At 42.4% G+C, this 25036-nt stretch overlaps 1 protein-coding gene across 4 annotated transcripts in view; it reads left to right on the top strand.

Annotated features, from left to right (window-relative positions):
- The window catches only part of LOC132149222 (retinoic acid receptor alpha-B), a 113806-nt gene that overhangs the window by 53361 nt on the left and 35409 nt on the right, over positions 1-25036 (top strand). The gene's annotated exons all lie outside the window — the stretch shown is intronic.

Here is a 25036-nt window from a genome sequence, read left to right as displayed (position 1 = left end):
GGCCACCATTTTTTGATCAGTCTGATTCGATGCGTACTGATGTTGTTTACTTGCACCTGGCTGAACCGCTCAGCACATTCATTTCACTGTCTGGCTCCGATCTGAAGGCATCGGTTAGGTCCAATCAGTGGTTTTATAAATGTGAGTAGATATTGGTAGATATTATTTAGATATTCAGCTGAAGTTGATTTATTTGAGCCAATTCATGTGTTAGTGGTAGCTAACTGTTTTGCATAATTTTTACCAAAAATGAAAATGCTGTAATTTACTGGCCCTCATGTCGTTCCACACCTTCAGTGGAGCACCAATGAAGGCTTTTCCTTACAACAGGTCATTGTGCTCTTGTCTGTCAAGGTCTACAACGGACAAAAACACCATAGAAGCAGTAAAAAATATATGTCCAAATTCCTTCTCTTTTTAAGTTGTTAAAAAAAGCTTTGTTTGAAAAAACAGACCAGAACAGGAACAGACTGTTTTTACTATTTTTACTTATGACACATAATGACCTCAAACCTGACACATCGGAAGGCAGGCACCATGTTTTATTTTGACCAAGGCTATTGACTTCTTTCTGAACTATTCTATGGCTTCAGAAGGCTGTTCATATATTTGGGGTTGGTAAGATTTTTTTATGTTTTTGAAAGTCACTGATGCTGCATTTGTTTGATTGAATGCACCCTTGCTGAATAAAAGACTTTTGAATAGTAGTGTTAAGTTTGTAAGTTCACTGAATAATAATAAAAAATTATAATTATAATAATTGAAATCGATAATGAATATAATGGAAAAAATCAGAGACGTTGTATTTTTGTTGAACTATTTAATAGCTAAGAAGCTAATGTTACTATTACACAAAATGTTGAGTATAGAAAAGACAGTGTATGATGGAGAAAAGAGCAGGGAAGAGTTTTGGGAAATGGGCCTTGACCCTGCATCATGTCTAAGCATGCATGCTAACTGACTAGTCTCCTCCTCCTTGTCAACATGCCAATTTACCTTAAACCCATTCAACATCAACCGCAAATGTGTGTCTTTACACGTCAGTCCACCACATACGTCCTGAGCACTAACATGAATACAGTTTGGTTGAGTTTGTGTCATGGTGTCAAGTTCAACCACAGTTCTCTTTCTACTCAATGTGTTGCAAGCTGATGAGAATGTGTCTTGTTGTATTTTCAGTGCCGTTCATCATCAGATAGTAGTTGAGCACTGCAGTGCATCCTCAGGCCGGTCAGCATTACCATCTGATGAGTCATTGGCTCAGACTAGTGGCTATATGCTGCTCGTGTGCAGTGCATCTCATGTTGGCTCAGGCGGCATCAACTGATCCCAGTGTCCGCATAATGTGCAACGGGGGGCAAGCAGACAGGGTGGCGACAGTGCAGCCTGCAGGCATCTTAAATCACCCTGGGTCAGGCGGCCTCTCAGAGAAGAATCTCTCCTTTGGGTCTTGAATTTCTTGCTTTTTCTCTCTCTCTCACTTGTGCTGCATCTTCCTGGTTAAATGACAACAGCCTTTCTGACTATCAGGAACTTGACTGTTTATTTGTGTTGGGTGTTTTTCGGCCTTTGTGTGACAGAGAGAGCTGGCAAATGGGTGTTTCTTCAATATTGGGTTATTTTATAATCTATATTATATTATATTATATTATATTATATTTTGTTGTATTCTAAAAAGTGTACTTATTTATTTATTTACTTGCATTTTAAATTTATTATGTGGCCTTGATAACGGTAAGATAATTATTTAAAGCTGCAGTCTGTAACTTTTTGGCACTTTAGCAGTTAGTTAGCATAAATGGTAACTATTACAGATAAAATTTAAAATAAAAGATACAAATTAATGGAAAAGATTCAAATGAATACAACATCCATACTGAGTATATTCTGCTAAAATTTCTAAGATAACAATCTAATCTAAGTATAAATGAATGAACAAATGAACTTATCCATTGTTTCTCTGTCTACATCTTGCCAAGTGTTCTCTCCTATCTTAATTAACCTGAAGTTCAGAGCTAGACCAGGTCACGTTGATATGTCATTGAGGACCATAGATAAGATCTAATCAAACATACAAATGTGGCTGTGGTTTTTACAACTTTTGAGCAGGACAGCAGATCTTGACAATTTTCAGGTCAAATAGCAAAGACAAGCTCTTGGAAAAGAGCATGTACCACAAAGAGAGAGGACAAATTTAGCAAATATCCTTGCAGATAAAAAAGTATTTTTGCAGAGAGTAAGTTTTCAACATCCTATGCAAATATCAAAACAGGATGTACTTTCTTAAATGTAAAATGAAGAAAAATACATAACGTCAATGGAGTGTGCGTATTAATGGAAATAAAGAGAATAAATGAATAATACTTGAGTAAATGTGTAACATAAAACAATAATATAAATGTAAAAGAATCATAAAGAATAACTCGCAATGAATATACTGTATAAATTAATATACAAAATAAGGAAATATTGCAATAGTAAAAAGATTGCACACACCAAACATGATATTTTTATGATTTTTAGGCTATATAAAATGCTAGCTTGGAAACTATCTTTATTTCAAGGCAAGGGATAGGTGAAACCATTTTTCTCCCACAATTTTTCAAATGTAATTTCTGTCAGTCATTTTTGCTACAGAAGGTTATAAAACAATTCTTGCATCATTCAAGGTTGGAGATCATGGAAATGAAGTACAAATATTCATGGCAGATCAGAAAAGTTACAAAAATGAATTCTTCAGTAGCAATTATATGTTCAGTGAGATGTGTTCAAGTGCACTGCAAAGGATCGTTTTAACATTGAGGACCCTTTGAACCCTCCATCATGATGGAGCTGGATGGAGAGTGGTTTTAGTATAGGAGGGGAAAACCACTGGGATTCCCTTGAGAGTGGGAGGCTCTTATCATGCCATTGGGAGAGGCCTCAGGGTGACACTGTTAAAATGCTGGCACTTCCAAGTTGCTAAAAGCCTATTAAAGTAACTTGTTTTTTTTGCTTCTATTCTGATTCCTCACTCACAGTCTCGACCTTCATGAGTCCTAGCATTAGAAAAGAGGGCAAGCATGAACTCTTAGTGCTGAAAGGGAGGTGTGTGTGGGTTAAATCTGATTAGTGCAGTATACTGTAGGAGTGTGAAAAGCACAATTTCACTCGTATGCTTAGAGAAAAAGTCTTCACACTCTATAGGCTACAGATCCAGCCCATTGTTTTAATATAACTTTTATACTCATAATTAGAGTATCAGCTAAGGTGGTTTGGCTTCTGACTCATAAAAAGTATTTTGTGTGCTTGTATATGAGCAACATCTTCAGAGTCCAGTTAAAAAATAAAATAAAAATAAAGTTATTGTCTGCTGATCAGAAAACAAAGATTCATTGATTCAGTCTTGTAATTTGCTCCTGACTCGTTACACTTCCATGGATTAACTGTACACATTAAGACCAAAAAAGACTATTTAAGTGCAGTAGGTTTTGTCTTTGTTCCAAATCTTAGTGAGCTGCCTATGGAGGCACCATTTCGTGACATCATAAATGTAAACAATGTTCCAAAATTATAATTATTTGGAATGTTAAGATAACTCTGTTTGGTCCTATGGGAGCATTGCATGTGTCTTTTATGGACAATGCAGTCCCAGAATGCATTTCATAGATGCGTACTTATAATTGAATACTGAGAAACAGTTTATTAGTAATTAATCCAATCAGTATTATTTTAGTATTTATTTTTATTTACAATTGTAGCATTTTAAATTTATACATAAGTTTTAGTCATTCTTATGTTTTTGTAATTTTTATTAGGTTTATTTCATATTTTCATATCTATTTATCTTTTATTTATTTTCATTTTAGTTTTAGTATTTTTAGTGCTCCACTGAAATCAGTTGTGAGTCGAGTCTCTGTTGTGAGGAACTATTTTCGTGGCACACAGACTTGCTGTCTATGTTGTGTGTTCCAGAACATTCCCTAATTAGGTTCCATGTAGAACGCTGCCATAGAAGCCAAATCTTTATCATCAGTTTCTCATCTCTAACACATTGTCTGGTGAGCTGTCTTGATTTGAGCGATTACACATTTTATTTATTTTATAGTGTAAAAGGCAGTGTTTGTTTTATTCATAAACTGTTTAAAGGTTGACATTTTTATATGATTTGTCCGTTTTCAGTAATAAATAACTTCAAATGGCCATTTGCGTGTAAAGGACTCATTTTATTGATGAAATAAAAATGTGTGACAGAATGTGGGTAGTTTTTAGTGTAAAAAGAGGGGAGCTAGTCTGCCATACACAGTATCTATACATACAAACAACCACACACACGTACAGACATGCTCACATTGTCCCGTAAATCAGGGTCCCTCGGGGACGCCTGCTGCCGTTAACTCCTTAAGCGATTTAATAGGTCTATTTGGGGATGTATTTATAGAATGATTTAGCACGTGTTGATTTCCTGCGCTTGTTTATTCTGACTTCTTCACAGAAAACTTTTGTGGGCTTTTAAAGGTTTTCTATAGCCGCCGTTGACAGACGGGGAAGTGAATTCAAGCTTGTATACTCTGCATGTGCCACAAAAGAGAGTTTGTGGGACTGTGACATAATCAGCGTCTGTCCTCACAAGTGTGGCCAAAACCACTACTTCTGCCTCCAGCTCTTTAGAAGGTGTTGTTTAATTACCCTTTATGTACCATAAACACACATACGGAAGAGGATCACTATAATTAAATGCCAACATTTGCATTAAGCTGCCTGAAGCCTCTGTAATGCTTGCCTGTATAGGCCACAGCATTCCTGTAGGTTATTAGAGAAATGTTTTCATTTCACATTTTTGGGTTTTCTCAGCTGTGATGATTTATTTGACTCAGAAATGAAACTGTAAACTGTTACACACGTTACGTTTGCTGTTGACCAGATTCACCAAACGGAAGAAATTATAACCAGGTGTCATTTTCATGCTTCCAGTCCCTCTTTCACTTCTTATTTTCTCTCATAACAGAGCTGGCAGTATTGACAGAAGCGTACACATGTATGTGTGTGAGAGGTTATTTTTGAGTCTGCGTTGACAGATGTTCCCAATCCAGCTGTGACAGCATCTACCCGCTCTACATTCCAAATCTCTCTCTCTCTCACACACACACACACACACAAAGGGAATGCTGGTATGTAGCAGGCAGGATTTTTGTTGTAACAGATGCACTGATACAGCAGGTTTGACTGTAGTAGTCCCTGTAACAATCATGTAATGAAAGGTTCTCTTACGAGAGCTCTCTCGTACTGCGTCTTAGCTAAGACGCTACGGGAAAAGTCTCTTTTCACGAAATACTGAAGCAAAAAATTATCCTTAATTTTGTATTTCTGTAAAGCGCATTTGCAGCAGTACACAGCCATAGGCGAGACGGCTCGTTCGCTCATTGGCTTGTTCTGCGGCAACTGCACAGCCTATCGAGCGCGGGCTGATGCAACATCAGACCAATAAGGGCGCTTCGCGCCCTTCTTGCCACTTCCCGCCGAAACGGGTGTGGCCCAACCTATAAAAGGAGCTCGAAAAGGCTGACTCACCTGATTTTTCATCTCTTCAGCGAAGCTCACGCATCGCTGGATCACGGAGGAAGCAAGCGCCGTCTGAGAAAGCACATCAGCAGGACGAGCCATTCTGAAGCTGCTGGCATCGCCGCCTTCCATTGCCGTTCCTGCTGCGCTATCCGGCGCCTATATCCTTTCAATCCTGTTATATACAAGCTGTTCTTTATGTGTGTGTGTGTGTTCGCCCTGCGACACACACTCGTAAAAGAGCTCGCGTCTTTTTTAAGATGCCTTCCTGCGGCTCGTCAGAGCCCCACTCAGCGAGGGAGACCGGTACGTCATCTGTGTCTCCTGCCTGGGTGAAGATCATGCAGCGCTCGCTCGCTGACGGCGGATGCCCCCACTGCGAGCTGTTGCCATGGTGACTCTGAGGACTCGCCTGGCCTTTTTCTCTGAGCCTGCATTCTCCGCTGCGCTGAGGCGCCGTAAAAGCTTTCAGCGGATTCCGGAACCGTCTTCAGCTCAACCGAGCTCGCCGGTTCGCCCTGCTTCACCGGCCCCCCCTGCATCGCTTCCCGGTGGGCAGCGCCCGCTGTTTGCCGGCGCGTCGTCCGAGGAAGTCGATCTCAGGGCCGCGTCGGGGGAAGAGGACACGCGCTCTCTGCTAGCTTCGGGCAGTGAGGGCTGGGCGAGCTCCGAGGATCTCGCGCCTTCTGCTCAGAAGCCCAGCAGACGAGCTGACATCGAGAAGGAGCCGGGGCGAATGATCGTGTTGGCCGCGATGAGTCTCGGCCGCGAGTGGTTTGCACCAGCGCCCCCCCCTCTCGTTCCCGGCTGGATGGTATTTCCCTTTCGGATGAGCGTACTTCTCAAAGCCCGCCTCATTTCTTCCTGAGCTTCACGAAGAGGTGGCGAAGGCTTGGAACGCTCCATATTCAGCACGAACTCGTTCGTCTGTCTCACTAGCATTCTCCACACTGATGATGCTAAAAACAGGAACTACCACTCACTTCCGCCGGTGGAACAGGCGATAGCGACGCACCTTTGTCCGCCCTCTGCTGGACGGCGGCAAAAGCGGTGTTGCCATCTAAAGCCTCCTGTGTGACGCTGCGTCGGCGCTACTAACGATGGCTGCTTCATCGAAGCGCAGGTGTACGAGTTCCGCTGTGGCCGAGCTCTCACCCAAGCGCGCCGCTGTTTCAGTTCCAGGAATTGTGACTGTCTCAGCGTTTTCTGCAATGCGCAAGCCTGCACAGTTGCCCGCTTGCCTGCACACAAAAGCCGTTATCACAACAGCTTCAGCAACGCAGCTCGAGACCCCCGTTCTCGCTCTACTGGCCGTCGCCCCGCGCCGCGGGGACCGCGGCAGAGGATTACGGTGAGGCCGGGAGCCCCGAAGCCATCCTGGGAAAGCCATCTACGCATGCTGCATGACGCTGCGTCGGCACTACACAAGATGGCTGCTTCATCGAAGCGCCGGTGTACGAGTTCCGCTGCGGCCGGGCTCTCACCTAAGCGCGACGCTGTTTCAGTTTCCAGAGATTGTGACTGTTTCAGCGTTGTTTGCAATGCGCAAGCCTGTACGGTTGCCCGCTTGCCTGCACACGAAAACCGTTATCACGGCTACCCAGATATTTCCCGAAAAAGGTGTAATTTCTGGTGTCCCGGCCACGGCCGATGGTGCTATAAATGTAGTGACGATGCCCACTGCTCAGTGCCCATCTCCGCATATAAGCACAGCCCTTCACACAGGGCTCGCGCCTATAAAAGCGACTCAAGTCGATCACGCGCACTACATAGTAGACGTGCCCACTCCTCAGTGCCCACAATCACTATGTCACACGCGTCATGTGGTTTCTGTAAAAACGAAACCCGTGCACGTTCGTCCGGCCACGGCCGATGGTGCTATAAATGTAGTGACGATGCCCACTCCTCAGTGCCCATCTCCACATGTAAGCACAGCCCTGCACACAGGGCCTGCGCCCATAATGTCGACTCAAGTCGGTCGCGCACACTGCATAGTAAACGTGCCCACCCCTCAGTGCCCACTATTACTATGTCACACGCGTCATGTGGTTTCTGTAAAAACGAAACCCGTTCGTGCTCGTCCGGCCACGGCCGATGGTGCTATAAATGCAGTGACGATGCCCACTACCCAGTGCCCATCTCCACATATAAGCACAGCCCTGCACACAGGGCTAGCGCACATAAGATCGACACAGATCGGTCGAGCGCGCCGCATAGTAAACGTGCCCACTTCCCAGTGCCCACATACACTATGTCACATACGGCGCGGGGCTTCTGTAAAAACGAGGCCCGTGCACGTACATTCTGCACAGGCAGACAGCGAGTTTAAAGTGGTAAAAGTGCACACATGCAGCCCACGGTTACTCGCAGATATATCGAGTCCCACGGGACCCGCTCAGCCTCCCTCCAGTCGGTTAAGCGCCGGAACGGGGTCGAGGAAGAGCGATCTGCCCGCTGTGATCAACGCGCTCCCCGCCTCAGATGCGCAGCACACTCGAGCGCCGCCGTTGCCCAGTCAACAGAGCGCGTTTCGCATCCAGCCCTTAGCCATTCATGCAAATGCATGGTCAGTGCTTCCAGGGGTTTCGGATTGGGTGCTAGGCATCATAAAGAGAGGCTACACGCTACAGTTTTCTCGACGCCCACCGTGCTTTTCAGCGCACGTCGAAACTACGGTCAAAACAGAAGTAGCACACATACTTCGGGCCGAAATATCAAAACTGTTGAGCAAAGGGGCTGTAGAGCCTGTGTCTCAAAGCGAGGGGGGGCTGTACAGCAGATACTTTCTGGTGCCCAAGAGAGACGGGGGTCTCCGGCCCATACTGGATCTAAGACAGCTGAACAGGCATTGATGAAACACAGTTTCAAAATGCTCACGACCAGGAAGCTCCTCGGGCAGATTCGCAGAGGGGACTGGTTCATGTCAATAGATCTGAAGGACGCGTATTTTCAAATACAGATAGCGTCAAACCACAGGTGATATTGGAGATTCGCCTTCGAGGGCCAGGCATACCAGTTTGCAGTCCTGCCATTCGGCTTGTCCGTAGCTCCTCGTACGTTTACGAGGTGCATGGCTGCAGCGCTCGCTCCTCTTAGACTCAGAGGCACACGAGTGCTGAATTATTTGGACGACTGGCTGGCTCTGGCCCGATCATGAGCGGAGCTCATGGACCACAGAGCCGTTTTACTCGATCACCTCGAGAAGCTCGGCTTCAGTGTCAATTGGGTGAAGAGTTCGCTGAACCCCAGTCAGACGATCCTGTTTCTGGGTATAGTTCTGAACTCGTGTTCCATGACGGCGCGGCTGTCACCACAGCGCGCGATGGGCATTCAGCGTGCAGCGAGTTCTTTCCGCTGTGGCGCGACTGTGTCGCTCAAACACTGTCAAAAGATGCTGGGTTTCATGGCCTCAGCATCTCCGGTTCTGCGGCTGGGCCTGCTCCGCATGCGCCCCCTGCAGTTCTGGCTGAAGGCTCGGGTGCCGCGCAGAGCGTGGGCGTCTGGCCGGCTGCATTTCAAGGTCGATCAGAGCTGTGTTGCGGCTCTAGCACCTGGACAGCGAACGGCTGGTACCGATCAGGTGTAAGCCTGGGGACTTCCCCGAGTGTGAAAATGGTGTCGACGGACGCCTCCACTTCAGGATGGGGAGCGCTGCTCGAAGGCAGACCGTCCTTTGGCCTATGGTCAGAATGGGAAAAGCTCCATCATATCAACTGCCTGGAAATGCTGGCAGTGGAGAACGCGCTGACGCGCTTTTGTCCCCATATCAAGGATCACCACGTCATAGTCCGTTCGGACAACATGTCCGTGGTGTCCTACATAAATCGCCAGGTCGGCCTCGGGTCCCGAAACCTGTGCAGGCTGACGGAACGCCTCCTGATTTGGGCTCAGCGCAACGTGTGCTCGCTGAGAGCAGTGCATGTGCCTGGACTGCAGAATCTGGGTCCAGACAGGCTGTCCAGAGGCAATGTTCCTACGGGCGAATGGTCTCTACACCCGCAAACAGTCCGGCTGTTGTGGCAGAGATTTGGCATGGCGGAGGTGGACCTCTTTGTGTCCCACGAAGACGCTCACTGCCCCGTGTTCTTTTCCAAGAACGAAAGCGCGCTGTCACGGAGATGGCCGTGCTGCCCGCTTTATGCGTTCCCTCCCGTCTCCCTCCTTCTGCAGGTGATAGAACGGGTGAGAGAAACGAGATGTTCAATACTGCTTGTAGCACCTCTTTGGAAGAACCAACCATGGTTCCCAGATTTGATGCAGTTAGCAGATGTCGCCCCGTGGCCGGTACCATTGAGGAGAGACCTCCTCTCGCAGGCCAGGGGCTCGATTTGGCACCCTCAACCGGAGTTGTGGTCCCTCTATGTATGGGCACTCAATGGTTACCCGCTGATCTCGCAGTGAGAGTGCTAAATACCATCACTCAGGCTAGAGCTCCGTCGACACGACGTCTGTATGCCTCGAAGTGGTCGGTGTTCTCCAGCTGGTGCACAGCTCGAGGTTATTCACCCCTTAGTTGTGAGGTGACGGAGGTCCTCTCCTTCCTTCAGGAGCTGTTGGATAAGGGCAGAGCCCCATCCACGCTCAAAGTTTATGTGGCTGCCATCGCGGCGTTTTCTGAAACGGCGTCCGGTCAGTCAATAGGAAGGAATGATTTAGTCATCCGGTTCCTCAGAGGAGCTAGGAGGCTGAATCCTCCCAGACCTCCGTCAGTCCCTATGTGGGACCTCGCGGCGGTTTTGGAGGCCTTGAAAGGTCCCCCTTTCAAGCCTATCCAATCGATTAGCCTTCAGCATCTGTCGTTCAAGACAGTATTCTTGTTGGCTCTCGCTTCTGTGAAGTGTGTGGGTGATTTGCACGCGCTCTCGGTGAGCCAGTCGTGCTTGGAGTTTGGGCCCAATGACTCAAGAGTCATACTCAAACCTAGGCACGGTTATGTGCCGAAATCCCTCAACACACCGTTTCGGGCTCAGGTTATTGCCCTGTCTGCCCTGCCGGTGTCAGGGGAGGATGGAGACTCGAGTCTTCTTTGCCCTGTCAGGGTTTTAAGAGCTTATGTGTCTCGCTCTGCTGCCTTTCGGCAGACGGAGCAGCTATTTGTCTCGTTCGGTGGGCGTTCCAAGGGAATGGCTGTTTCGAGACAGACTCTATCCAGATGGATAGTTGACGCCATAGCGTTAGCTTACGCTTCCAGGGGCCTTCAGTGCCCGTTGGGCGTCAGAGCACACTCCACAAGAGGCATCGCCTCGTCGTGGGCGTGGTCTACTGGGATCTCCTTGCAGGATATATGTATGGCGGCAGGTTGGGCCTCGCCGTCTACATTTATCAGGTTCTATAACCTGGAGGTTCCCGCCTTGCAAGCAAGGCTGCTGTCGGTATAGGCGAATCAGGGCCCTGAGGGGAATTCTGAGTTCACGAGCGCTATGCGCTGCCGACTGTTATATGGGCAGTATTGCGTAAGACCCGCATTGCCACATTGGTCAGGCCTTGCCTCGGCTGTGTGACGTCATATTGCCGCATCTACGGATGCTGCTAGATATGGGACGGAGGGCTTTTTCCCTTTTCTGTCCTGGACTCTCTGTGAGTCCCTCAGGTGACTGTGCACTGTAAATCCTGGGCGTTGCTTCAGGTTTATTGGTGTGTGATCCCTGCGCGCACGGCGTTTTACACTGGGTTCCCGTAGCGTCTTAGCTAAGACGCAGTACGAGAGAGCTCTCGTAAGAGAACGTACTCGGTTACTAAACGTAACCTCGGTTCTCTCTAGAAGAGCGAACGAGTACTGCGTTCTCTGCCGTGCGCACGATTCACTCTGGTTCGCTTCGGCGATGAAATAAATCAGGTGAGTCAGCCTTTTCGAGCTCCTTTTATAGGTTGGGCCACACCCGTTTCGGCGGGAAGTGGCAAGAAGGGCGCGAAGCGCCCTTATTGGTCTGATGTTGCATCAGCCCGCGCTCGATAGGCTGTGCAGTTGCCGCAGAACAAGCCAATGAGCGAACGAGCCGTCTCGCCTATGGCTGTGTACTGCTGCAAATGCGCTTTACAGAAATACAAAATTAAGGGATTTAAGAGACTTTTCCCGTAGCGTCTTAGCTAAGACGCAGTACTCGTTCGCTCTTCTAGAGAGAACCGAGGTTACGTTTAGTAACCGAGTACGTTTTAAAGCTTCATATTTTACACATATTACACAAGCACACATGGAGCTGACTGTGCCGGGCACTTCAGTGGAGAGTGGCCAATAAACCCCCTTTCAATCAAAGAAATGGCACAGCAGACAGCTCTGCTTAAAACATGCCATTAGTGAGATGCGTAGAGGAGGGGGGGTTCCTGGGTGTGTTTGGAGCACACCTGTGACCAGCCAGACTTCGAAATCGTCAGCTTCCATCAGATGATGAGAAGAATCCGTTCCATTATTGGCTGGATGTTTATGGGTGCATCTGTAAATCGTCTCTGAGCATGTGGTGTTGCTGGACCTCTGGGAGTCTGCTAGACTATTGAAGCTACGGTGTTTGATTTCAGTCAACATTCTTTAGTGTTATAAGCACTTTGCCAACTTATTAGAGCTGTTAGAAGATCGTAGGAAAAGAACTTGCCAGGTACTGCATCATAGTTCATTCTAGTGGTCGACAAGTGTTAGGTTTTTTTTTATGTGGCCGATGCCAGTGCTGATATCTAGAGAAGATGGCTGTTAGCTCATATAATGCAGATAATACAGTTACATGATAACAAATGAGTTTTACACAGTTTTACAATATATATATATATATATATTTATTTATTTTAAGTGAAAATCTGAATTATCTATCCAAAAATCTGTCGGTAGATTCTGCATCTAACACCGGAATGAAGTGCTTGTATGAAATTGCTAAATATCAGGTCAACACAAACTCATGGCTATTTGTAAATATTTAGTGAATAAGTGGCTAATTCGTATGATTTTGTACAGTCTCATTTTTCTCGTTTTCATAGAGTTTGCTCACGCCCCAGTGACGGTTATGTTTAGAGTTGGGTTTCATGTTAACTCTTTTCCTTTTGGACAATTCACATGATATGAGTACATAAGAAATCACGCCTTGTGAAACTGTGTTTCCTTTGAGGTTGGGTTGGAACAAAACTTGTCAAATATTAATGGAAATATAACAAACATTTGTAGTATTTTTTTCCAAACTAATGTGCACATATATTTACACACATAAACAGTGAGTTTATCCTTCACTATATTTGCTATTTCCTACTCAAACATGTGGTTTCTTTCTGCCTGGTAAGTTTTACTTGTTAACTGTGCAGCAGGTGGTATTGCCTTTACTGGATACATTTGCTTGCCAAATTGTAATCTAACCGCTCATTGTAGTGTTAGCCAGTTGCCTTGAGTAAACCACCATAAGTGGGTGTACTGGTTTTAGGTGATATAAAAATGAGCTGAAGCAGAACAGCAATGTAATTATGGTCAATGAAAAATAAATAAAGACAAATTAAGAAATTAGCTTTTAATTTCTGCCTTTTAATCACTTTTTTTTACAACCGAAATCATTTTGTGTATGATTAATAAACATTCATTGTATAGGGATGCTTTCAGAACACTTGATCATTGGTTTTACATGTACATTCAGTTTCTTTCAAGCAAGTTTTAATCAGACGCTTGCTGATTATTGTTTCTTTGTGCGAGTGTATATGGATGTGTCTCCTGTGTTTGTCCCTTATTTGTGCCTTTGATGTGCATGATGCATGCCATATGTATCTTGTCCCCTTTTAACTTGTTTATATTTATATTTGTTTATCTTTATGTTTGGGAGTGTGTGTCTGCATTCACTTCCTGTGGGTCTCCAGACCAAAGCCTTCTCGCAGTGAGAAAATAGACTGGTTTATTGGAGGCCTGTCAGGCTCAGTCTGAATTTACTGCCCACAGACAATGTTTATCACTCAACAGAGGGTAATGTGAGCAGAAAGCGCTGCAACCAGAGAGGGAGGGATGGAAATAAAAGACGTGAGGGAGGCGGCAAAGCAGATCCAGAGCCGGGGAGGGCTTTCTGGCCCACTTCTCTTCTCACAATAGCTCATAAATCTCCAGACCCCATCCTGAGATATGTGTACTTACAGAGAAAGTGAAGAGAGGAAAGCAGGGAACAGAAAGGGGAGGTGGAAAGCGGCATGGCACTTTTCTATGCTATACTTTATTTTTTGCTGAAGCATGGAATATTTTGGTATCTATCTCTATATCTGCAGTGTTTGCACCGTCTTGTGTGTCCGAGTGGGATTGATTTTTCTTTTATTCAGTGTGCATGAATATATTTCATTCAGTTTTTAACACCACTAAGCCTTAAAAGAGGTATCAGTCACGCAAAAGATCCTGTTAAAAGATGGTTCCCTTACACGTGAAAAGCCATAGTACTATCATGATTTAGTTGCAAATAAAAAATTATTGTATATAATTTTTTTTTTTTTTACTATTTTATGGTCATTTTATGTTATTCCACTCTTCGATGTCACATGATCCTTCAGAAATCACTCTAATCAATCTTCTTTGATTTATTTGCGATATAAATCTTTTGTAATATTATAAATGTCTTCACTGTCACTTGTCCTTACTGAAAGTATTAAATTAATTTCTTTAAAATTATCTCACTGATGTTAAACATTTCTAACGCAATGTAACATATAACACATAACATGTTTCAAGTGAATTCAGGAATCACAACTTTGCAGTAGGAAAGCATTGAAAACATGTACTAGTTAAATAAGGGCTTCCAATCAATACAAATGAAGACTCTTGCAGATAATTAACAAAATCTGCTAATACTGGCTGATGGTCCCTGGTTAATCTGTTGCCAGTTCACATACTGTGAAATCTTATTGTTGTGTATTGTCATATTAAAGTTCTCCGAGCTTCTTTGTGGTGTGAGTGCCTGATGCCTGGTGTGAAACCCTGTGACCCAAACGCCGTCCTCCCTCACACCTCGCATTCACACTTTCACACTCCACGGCTGCTGACATTTTACTGCGGTGTGGACGATGTGATGGGTCGACCGAGTGTGAGGTGCATCGTGGGTGTTGTTCATGGAACAGCTCTCAATATAACTGAGGTTTTCTGTTAATATAATATTTAACAATCATTTTCCATTTTATGTGTGATTTCAAGCTTAATTTACTTAATTTTTCAGTGATATTAGTGTTAATTAATTTCTTTATTTTTGCATATTTAACATTCCGTTTCATTGCCTCCTTTAACTGCTCAATATCTGTTTGTATATCCTCTCATACGGTACTCTCCCCTCGCCCTGTCTCTCTCACTCTTCTCATCGCTCTTCCCTGGCCGTAGGGCTCCCTATCCACTAAGGTGTTGAATAATTAATGGAGGCAGGCTTGGTTGATTAAAACAACACATCAGTCTGACCTCATTTAGTGAAGGCATGACACAATGACAGGAACCAGCAGTGTCCTCCTAATGACAGATTACTTCTGACAGCGTGTGCTACTGTAAAGGGATTACATTTTTACACACACACACACACACACACACACACACATGCTACAAGGTACACTTATGATGGTACCTGTAGTAGTTATACCGATTCAACTGTCCGAATGAAAATATTTAACTCACTGGAATGTTTAGAAACATTTTGATATATGTGTAGACGAATAGCCACGAACCTGTTTTTTTGACAAGTTACAACAAGTAAAGAAAAAGAAGTTATACTGTATGTAAAAGTTTTGTATCAATAAATCCACTTTTTTTATTGAAAAGTTTCTTAAACAAATTTGAGCTTCAGGAGAACTTTCGCGTATAAAAACATCTTGCACTTCTTGCATTTTGTGTATTTGCTTTTGGCAAGCTTATTTCTCTCTTGAATGTATTACATAACGATTTGCTTTATAAATAGGCCTATGACTGACAGTTTAAAGCCTGGGGTGTCCTCACATTTGTTTGTCAGTTTTTTTAGTCTCTGTGGATATCGAGGAGTTAAGGGTGACATTTTTAAAAGGGGGCAAATACAACTTGGGTCTCTGCATGAACTGGAAGTCACTGGCATGACAGCAGATTTGTCAGCAGATGATGACAGCAATGAGCTGTAAATTCCTCACACAGAACATTGTCACATCAAATCCACCACTGATTTCTGCTTGTATTTCTTATACATTCAGGAAATGTCTATTTTGAATATGGAATGAACGCCTATACCATATTTATTTGGCAAAAAAATGAAAATGTGATGCCTTGATTTAGGAACAATTCCATATAATAAACAGCTTTGCCACCATTTCTGTATCAGTCATGCCAGTCCGACCGCTCACTGGAAATACTGGAAAGAACTGATTGAGGGGGTTTGCAGGAAGGAGGGAGGAATAAACCACCTCTTTCGTCTACATCAAAAAAAAAAAAGATTAGTTAATTTGTGGTACATGGAGCAAGTTTCTTTTCAATAATTGTGTCCAAGAGTTGCTATTAGCACACCTGCTTTGATTTTGTACTCTGCCCTGTGGCAGCTGACAAAGGCTGCTCTTTTTTTCTTTTGCTTTTTTCAATGAAGACTGACTATTAGAAACTGCTGAAATAAAATGGTATAAATGACTCATTTACATGTACTTTTGGGCCAAAGTCTGAGATTATACAGTGTATGCATGAAGCTTAATTGTATGCATCTAGCTAACATTTCTTTTGTCAGAACAACCAAACCTTACATTTTGATATCCATCATAAAATGAACATACATTTTAGGAGTAGTCAATCATATTTTTGAAAAAAATTAATACTTGCATTCAGCAAAGATGCAAAACATTAATCAAAAGTAATATAATCAAAAGTAATGATATTTCATTCCTATTGCTAAATCATAGAACGTCCCGAAAACCTTGTAAAAATCACCGAATCACACAGGAACCATCACACTGATAAGTATCTATGGATGGCATGTTTTCAAGCACTTCTTAAGAAGTCTTGTATTAGACTGTATCACATCAGTCCCATTGTTGACAGCACACTGAATCATGGCCAACTGATATTGTCATGATTGTGCCAGCTAATAGTTTTGACATGTATTTTTGTTATCAGGTTTCTCTGGGACTTTTATTTCTTTTTCAAAAGCATGCCAATTTTTTTTTTTTTTTTTGCTTTGCAGATATCATAGTCTGAAGCGTTAAGCTTAATGTAAGTTAATAGAGATATCCAAACCTTAACAACTCAAAGGAAGAGAGGGGGAAAAGCCTGTTTAGTGAATCTGCTGAGCTCAGTCCTTTTCAGTCTCGGTGTCCTGGCTTGAAGACAAAGTAAAAATGGTGTATTGACATTTGCAGGAGTGTTTTTCCTCTGGCGTGGAGGGTCTGTATGATCGAATGGTGTGGTTTTGTTTGTATGCTTTCTTCAATTTATAATTAGTTGAGAATTTATATGTGCAAAGAGCAGAAAACATTTTCTAACCTCTTTTAATCATCATGCTAAATATTTTCAGGAAGCTAATGTAGAGAACCAAACTGTTACTTGAACTCAAATAAAACAGGACAAAGTCTTAATTAGAAGAATGCTCTGGTTTGCTTTTTAGTTTTAGTGGAATAGAAAAGGTGATGTTTTGAAGAATCCTGGCCACCTTTTTGCATGCAGTAAAAGCAAACCGGGACTGGTTATGTCAAGATCCCTAATGCGGAAAAAAAAAGATAGCTTGCAAATAAAATGACACCTTATGATGCACCGTGTTCAGTATAATGTCAATGTCAACCAGTGGTTACTACAACATGCATGAGAACGAGGTTTTCATGTAGGTTTTTTTTGTCTGTTTCAGAGACATTAAATAATAACTTAAATTTGTGTATGTTTCTCACACAAAGTTATTGTATGACTTCAGAAGACATTGAAAGTAAAGTATGAGTCATATGGTCTACTTTTATGATACTTCTATGGTGCTTTTTTTTTGTCCTGTTCCATTTAAGTTTCAGTCTTGTTGTCCTCTTTGAAAATCTTATGGTTTGGAATAACATGAGGGTCCGCAAATCATGACTGAATTAAACTAAGAACTGTTCCTTTAAGGTTTTCAACCTTTCTAATTTCCTATACCACATTTTCCATTGTTAGAACTATGTCATATGTTAATGTTGGATTAACAGACATTGACTGGTTTTGTTTCTCAGGGTGTCAGCATATATTTTTTAACAAGAGAAATCTTAAATGTATTGCATGTGTTTGCATTTGCATGGGGATTAAAGGGCAAATCTATTTCATTCATCATCTCCTCTACATTTTTAGCAGTATTGGAGACTGACTTATTTTTAAAAAATACAATGACTTGTATAGATGCAGACTATTGAATCACATGTATTGTCAAAAATGAGCTGTAATTATACTGAAGCTATATCCTGTAACCCAGTGCACATATGCTCCAGTTCAACTTTTGTCTCATCCAAAAGAAATCTGGTCTGCTGAAATATGTGGAAGGGCTTCTAGAGTGGCAGCATGCTTGTTTTCTTAGACTGGAGTTTGGAGACGGGAAGTGCAGTGGCTCTCGGAATGGGGACCAGAATGGCTGGCCAATTGGGCTGGGGGTCAGCGTGTTTGTTCCTGTTCATGTCCACAACGCAGCTGCTCTGGAGAATTAGGGGGAATCCCAACCTAACTAATAGTATAAACTGCAGGCCTCACATTAAGCAAGAAGAAAGGAACTCAAAATAGATCATGTCCTGAAAGTAAATGAAGATTGTTTTAGAATTTTTTAGGAATGTGACATCTGCATAAAACATTTTTGAGCGTTGTGTGTGAGCACTTTAGATGGTTGACTTAAATAAGTCATCTGCAGTGTCTGTTATCATGTAAGAATTGTTTTGCATGAAGTCATGGGAGTTGAGTGTTGAAATTCTTTCAAAATAATGGAAAAACTGCATTATTCACTTGAAGGCAAATGTTAGTTACTCCTTCAGAGGAGGACCCAGATGTGTGAGCTGGACTGTTGTTGAAGGGGGGTGGTTCCAGATGGTCCACCCGGGCCTGGTTAAATATTATCAGTCCATTGGCCTCCCCCATTACCACGCTGAGCCTGTAATCCATCGTAACTACCCAGCCCTCTTTCATCTCCCTTCTCTTTTCCCCCTTTGCATTTCCCTCAGAGGAGTGGATTATAGGAGGTACTCATTCTGCATTCAAGAAGCACACTGGAAATGGATAGAGCGAGAGATCTCTTTATATCACATTGTCAGATACAGTGTGGACTGCATGTAGAAATATAATGAGATGTTCATATTATAGCTACAATTCATATTATAGCAAAGCATTTGGCAAACTGAAAAACACATTATATGCTTTGACAAGCACTCACAAATTTGATGATCGCCTTCATAATATAAAATCATATTTTCATATAAGTTGATAATGTATTTTCTACTGACCATAAGAGCACTGTTAGATGTGTAGATGTGAAGAATAAAATTATTGTGATTAATCTCATGAAATTCAGTCATTTAAATGCAGAATTAAACATAAATTATATCAATTTTTAAAAATGTATTTATTTATTAGCACCTAATAGTAACAGTAAAAATAAATTATTTGTTATATTATATTATATTATATTTATGTATGTATATGTATGCTTTTATTTTAATTCATTTTACACATTGACATTATTTTCCAATAGTTTTTTTTTCGTAGACCACCTTTCATTCATTCATTCATTGTTTTTATTCATTTTACATATTTTGCAAACTTTACTCTAATTTTTTTCTGTTTTCACTCATTTCATTCATTCATTTTTTTAATTTTCCATGGACCTTCCTTGCAGTTTGGAAACCTATGACCTAAAAATAGCCAAATAGCCACTCATGCATTGTTTTAGCAAACTCTAATTCGTTCTGCCTTCATTCCCGTATGTAACACCCTCTATTCACAATCAGTCTGCGCTGATTTTTAGAGCATGCATCATATCACCCTGTACAACATGAGAATTTGAAACAGCTTATTAACATTTCCCTCTTCATTTACTTCTCAAGGACAGAACCTTTAATCTCTTCATGTTTGTTCTGAAGCACTCCACCTCTCTGTGCTCTGTGAGTCCTGATCAACCCATCCCGTTTCGTGGCCCCCGTCTGCCCCTCTTCCCCGGCGCAAGTGCATGAGAGCACTTGAAGAATGCTGTGCCTCTATTGTAATTGTATCAAGGGGAGGGGGAAAGATGGGTTAATTACCCTCTCAAAGTGGCCAGTGCACTTGGAGAGGAGGGTCAAATAAGTCATAATGGTGCATTTGCCAGGCCATTGTGAGAGTACTGTAGCAGAGCTACTAGCTCTTGTTCCCGCTTCAGAGCGTTTTAGGGGGCTTTCGCTGATTAAAGCGGGGATTTGCGTCAGCTGCTTTCATGGGTCCTTGGCCAGGAGAATCGATGTGTCAAAAGGCTCAGTATCTATATGCAAAGCGGAAGTTTGGCCAGCACATTCAGAGCTTTTTGATATGCATGGGGCTTAGGCTTAAGCTACTGGCAGTAAAGACCGAACATTATCACAAAGGCTGCTTGATGTTCTTATGTGTGGTGATATGGGGTCCTCCATGGGGAGCGGGTCTGCTTTGATAAGATAGAGAGCTGGTGGCCTGGGAGGCTGGTTGGCTGTGGTCTGCCGAGGTGTGTTTTGATGATTCAGAACTCCTTTAAATGGAGAAAGCACTGGCTTTTGTTTTGGCTGCCCATCTATGTAATGTACCAGATTCTTCCTGCCCGAGGCCCACCTTCACAGCGTAGTCCCATCTGTTGTGTGTTTGTCTCCATGTGAAAGAGAGCTGGCATGAGAAATCAAGAGCGAGAGTGTTGGGGGTGAGGGTCTTTCCTCTAGGGGGTGTCAAGGTAATGGGCCTGTTTAGAGAGCAGCCCCTCTCTGTCTCTCGTCCTCTCAATATCTCTCTGTTGAGCCAGGAGTAGAGATGATGGGGCTTTCTTTCATGCTGTTACCATCTGCAGAAGATGGAGTAGTGTGGGGACACCGGTCGGGGTCAGCGGACCTCCCCCACCCTGTACTCAGCTCCAACTCGCTCTTAGGCTCTTTGAAATGGTGATGATGATGGGGTGACCCCATCTGCCCCCTGATGCGACGCCCTGAATGAGTCTTGGGTTTGGTAGATCATTCCACTGCCCCCGATTTTCCCTCCCCAGAGCTCCACAGCAACCACTGCCCCAGTCTTGACCGCATTTGTCATGTCCAGACCCCGCAAGCTGCACCTCTATGGGGCTTTTGTTCCCCAACCTGCTGGCTAAGCAGGGGATTTCAGATGGATGATTAACATTTGAACCAGCTCGGCACATTTCCCTATTGCACTCGATCTGTGCCCGGGCAATATCATATAGGTCCCTATACATCGCAGAAGACCAATGATATCAGTTAAGAACTGTTAATTGTGGAGTTGTTAAGGAGACTATATAGTATGATGTGTTAGATGATAACAAAAATCATACTGTAGTACCGGACAAAAAATAAATAAATTATTTTGGTGGACACAAACATCATATTCAGACAAATCATACATATATATGCCTTGAACATACTCGGCTGACCTTATACAAACAGCTGATCTTATTCAAATGTGTCACTGAGCTGTTCATCTGTTGTTTGGGTCAGTAGGGGTCCGCAGGTCAAATAGAGTGTTATGGTTCATAGCCAGGGGGACAGGTGTAATGGACTTGACCAGTCATGCTGCACCCTAATCATAGCAGAACATGTTCAAACTGCCCATCACCAGGTCATCAGAATAAGATGAAATCAAATTTGATGATTATGACAAAATAGAGATATACTGTATTAAAGGTAGAGTTCACCCAAAGATGACAATTAATTTCAGTTGTTTTTGTCCATGTAATCAAAGCCAGTGGGGTCCAAAACAATATTAGTCTCCTTTGTATGGAAGCCTATTTCTGCCACATAAGAAAAGAATGCATTGGTAAATCACAATTATGACATAATAGTCCAAATTATGATATACAATATTTTTAATTATATAAAAACGTTTGGATTTTCATGTCATGATTATGACTTTTTGTCTTGTATTCTGACTTCATGTATCTGATAATGTTAACTGTCTTAGTTAAATGTTAGTATATACAATTTTTATGACTTCAAATGATTGACAACTTGTGTCACAAATATGAATTTTTGTCGTAATTGTATGATTTACCAAAACATGACGTGTTTCTTATGTGGCAGAAATGGGCTTCCATACCTGACTCACACTGAATATATTCTGAAACATTTTCCAAAATATCTTCTTTTGTGTTCCACAGAAGAAAAAAGTCATACAGTTGACATAAGGGTGAATAATTGATGACAGAATTTTTTTGGGGTGTCTTTTTAAAAGTCTGATGACTGTAAATCTATAATGACAATGTAAATGTCTCACATATTCACCCTCAAATACACAAACCCACATTCAAACAATCAAACAACTCACCATAAGGAAGGTAAGAGGCAGGATCTGTTCTCATCACTTAATCCTTGACCTTGAGCTGAGAGTAATGGGACGGGACTGCTCAAGCAATCAGGATCATAAGTGGCCCTGCAGACTGTCAATAGGCTTCACCTGCTAACATTACACATCTGGCAGAGAGGTTCACGATAGCCAATCTCCACCATATGTTTACCACAGCAATAAGCATCAGCTGGCATATAGTAACAGCACAAACCTTTCAATGCATTTATATTGTACCATAATTTACAAAGCTCCATGACATTTGATTTTTAATGACTATATAAGAAATAACCCTCTTTTTATGTCACTTACTTTCGGGAAATTGCTTCAGCGAGGTTGACTAAAGAGTTAATAGCGTGCATGTCCGAGATTGCGATCAAGGTTATGCCACTCAGATTAAACATATTGTCTGTGTGATCGAATTTTATGGGAAAATGGTTGACTTAGTCGTATGCATTTTTTTTATATATAGCTGGAGTTCAAAAGCTGTCACCATTGAGAATGTTGAATGGTATCTTTCTCTTGACCTTTGTCAGTGTTAAAAGCATGCGGCACATCCATACTGTGCTTCTATAATGAGTCAGCACAGGCGCTCATTGTAACAGTATTGAATGATGGCCCCTCCCTATCATACTATTTAAAGGCATTGTGAGTGAATGCAAACACACATCTGTTCATCGGGGCAGGGCATTCTGGGACAAACTGGGTCATGTGACTGACAGAATAATGATAAGCATTTAAAACTGCATGCTGTCAGTATGCTAACACCTCACAAACCCAATCTAACAGCATTGACATTGCATTAGGTGTGCTCTCGAGAATGTGCATTTCTTCTTAACAACATATATCACACAGCATTGATAAGAAGTCAAACTTAACAGAAATTAAAGAAGCTTTTTTATGCATATTTCGAGGAAGTGAGGTGGGGGAGGTGGATTGAGGGTAATAAATAGCCTCACACTTACAATTTGCCAGCAGGTTTTCTCATGCATTTCCTCCTAAAGCCCCATAAAGTCTTTAAATTCCTAACAGCCGCCATACAACCACCTCCTCCCCGATATACTGCCCCTCTCGACTCCTGCAGTCTCAAGGTATTGAGAATCTGAGGTCATTTCCCTCCATCAAATGACATATTTAGCTTATTATGTAGCTAGTCTGTTGGTATTTTTAAGCTTTAAGATTCTAACTTATGCTTTTCTAAAATGCCACACAATAAGATGCCCTATATTGGTGTACTTGCATCATTTGTCAATTAAAAACTCTGCAATCTTGATAATGTATAATTTAGCAAAGTCAATTAAATAAGAGAGTCAAATTTAAGCTTATTTTGTATGTAGTCATGGTCAAAATGCTCAACTGTCAATTGTTTAGCAATATATATATGAAGCACCAATCACACAGAAAATTTGCATGACCAGTTGAACCTAATGTGAAATCTGCCGGGGAAAGCTTTTGCCCTCACACAAAATTCCCAATTGTGTGGACCCCTATTGATTTGGCTGGATTTAGCCTGCGAAAAATTGCCAAACAATGCTAAATGTTACCGCACCTTAACCGGTGTTTACTGTTTGTATAGTATTACATTCATTTGACATGTGTTAAGTATTCTATGAAACATTTAAACTGGCACAAATGTAAACCAGTATTATTTCAAGCCAGCCATTTCTCTTCTTCCATTTCATAGAAAGATTTATATGGGTCTGTTTGGATTAAAAGGACTGTCCATTAATAAACGTGTCTTTATTGAATGAGTGGCCTTTTGTGTGGAGGCTAATATTTTAGATGGTGAAAAATCAATACAGTACCTCTTACATGTCAAGGACAAAAATGTGAGGGCTGAAGCCGGAAAATAAGGGGAGGCTAATATGTCGTTTCACTGATGGATGGAGCCATCAGCGGATGGCATCAACCTTGGTGCGTTGAACTGACGGATGCTGTTGGGCTGCAGCCCGAGTGTTCATTGCCTTGTTATGAACACTACTCTCCAGACAGAGTCTATGGATTTTGTGGTGGGAAACTAGATAGTGTTGCAATGTGTTGTTACTGTTGTTTACCTCACTTTGTATTGATAAAGCAGCCTTGGAGTCTACTCTTTACAGCGTGGAGGTTTACTGGAAGAGGTGATCTCTTTTATATATATATATGTATATATATATATATATGTGTGTGTGTGTGTAAAAAATTTTTTTCTAAAATTAGCATTTTTCTCCAGGCTCCCATGTGTAGGTTCAGTAATTTCACTTTATTGCCAGTGAATGGGTTCTTTTCATTGCCATTAAAGTGAAAAAACTGAACACACACACACACACACATACATATATATATATATATATATATATATATATATATATATATATATAAGCAAAGCGTTACCTCACCTCTATTAATCTACATAAAAACTTAAAAGATCCTTTATTATGAAACAAAGATTTATAAAAGTATACTTATATAAGCTTGTTTGCTTTAGAACGTATTAATCCAGCTGAACTAATGTCCAGATAACTTTCTTTTTAAGAAAGAAGGCAGTCAAATAAATGTAAACGTGTATGTACAAACTTTATACTTCAGTTTGTTATGGCGGCAGATCCTCGTTAGATGTCACATTGATGAGACTGAGATTATGTTTATCAACAGCCAATCAGAGAGCGGCACAGTCCAAGTGGGGGTTGATGGGGGCGGGGCTTGTGCGCAGCTGCCGACACTCGTCAAGAGCGGTGTGGGATAGCCTGGAAAGTGCGTGCAGACCAGAGTTAACGTTAACCTGTCGAAGAGCGCTTTTGTTTTTCAAGGGAGAATTTTCCCACAAGTATGTGAGGGGTTCGACACAAGATGCAAAAGACATTACTTTGAGCTCGGTCTGGAAACACAGGAGCAAGTTCTTCCCGTGTCTGAACGGCAGACCTCCAACGGGATTATTCACGAGACCGAGCGCGCTCTCTCTCGCTTTCATCGACGCGGACGACTGCGTGTTTACAGTAAATATGCGTAAATACCTGTTTTTATAAAGTCTACGGTCAATGCATAGGTCTGTTAACTTAACGCAAAGCATTTAGAAAACGTTTCGTTTGGAGCAAG

The sequence above is a fragment of the Carassius carassius genome, chromosome 9 (assembly GCF_963082965.1).
Source record: "Carassius carassius chromosome 9, fCarCar2.1, whole genome shotgun sequence".
Taxonomy (NCBI): Eukaryota; Metazoa; Chordata; class Actinopteri; order Cypriniformes; family Cyprinidae; genus Carassius; species Carassius carassius.
This window is presented reverse-complemented; position numbering and strand designations above follow the sequence as displayed.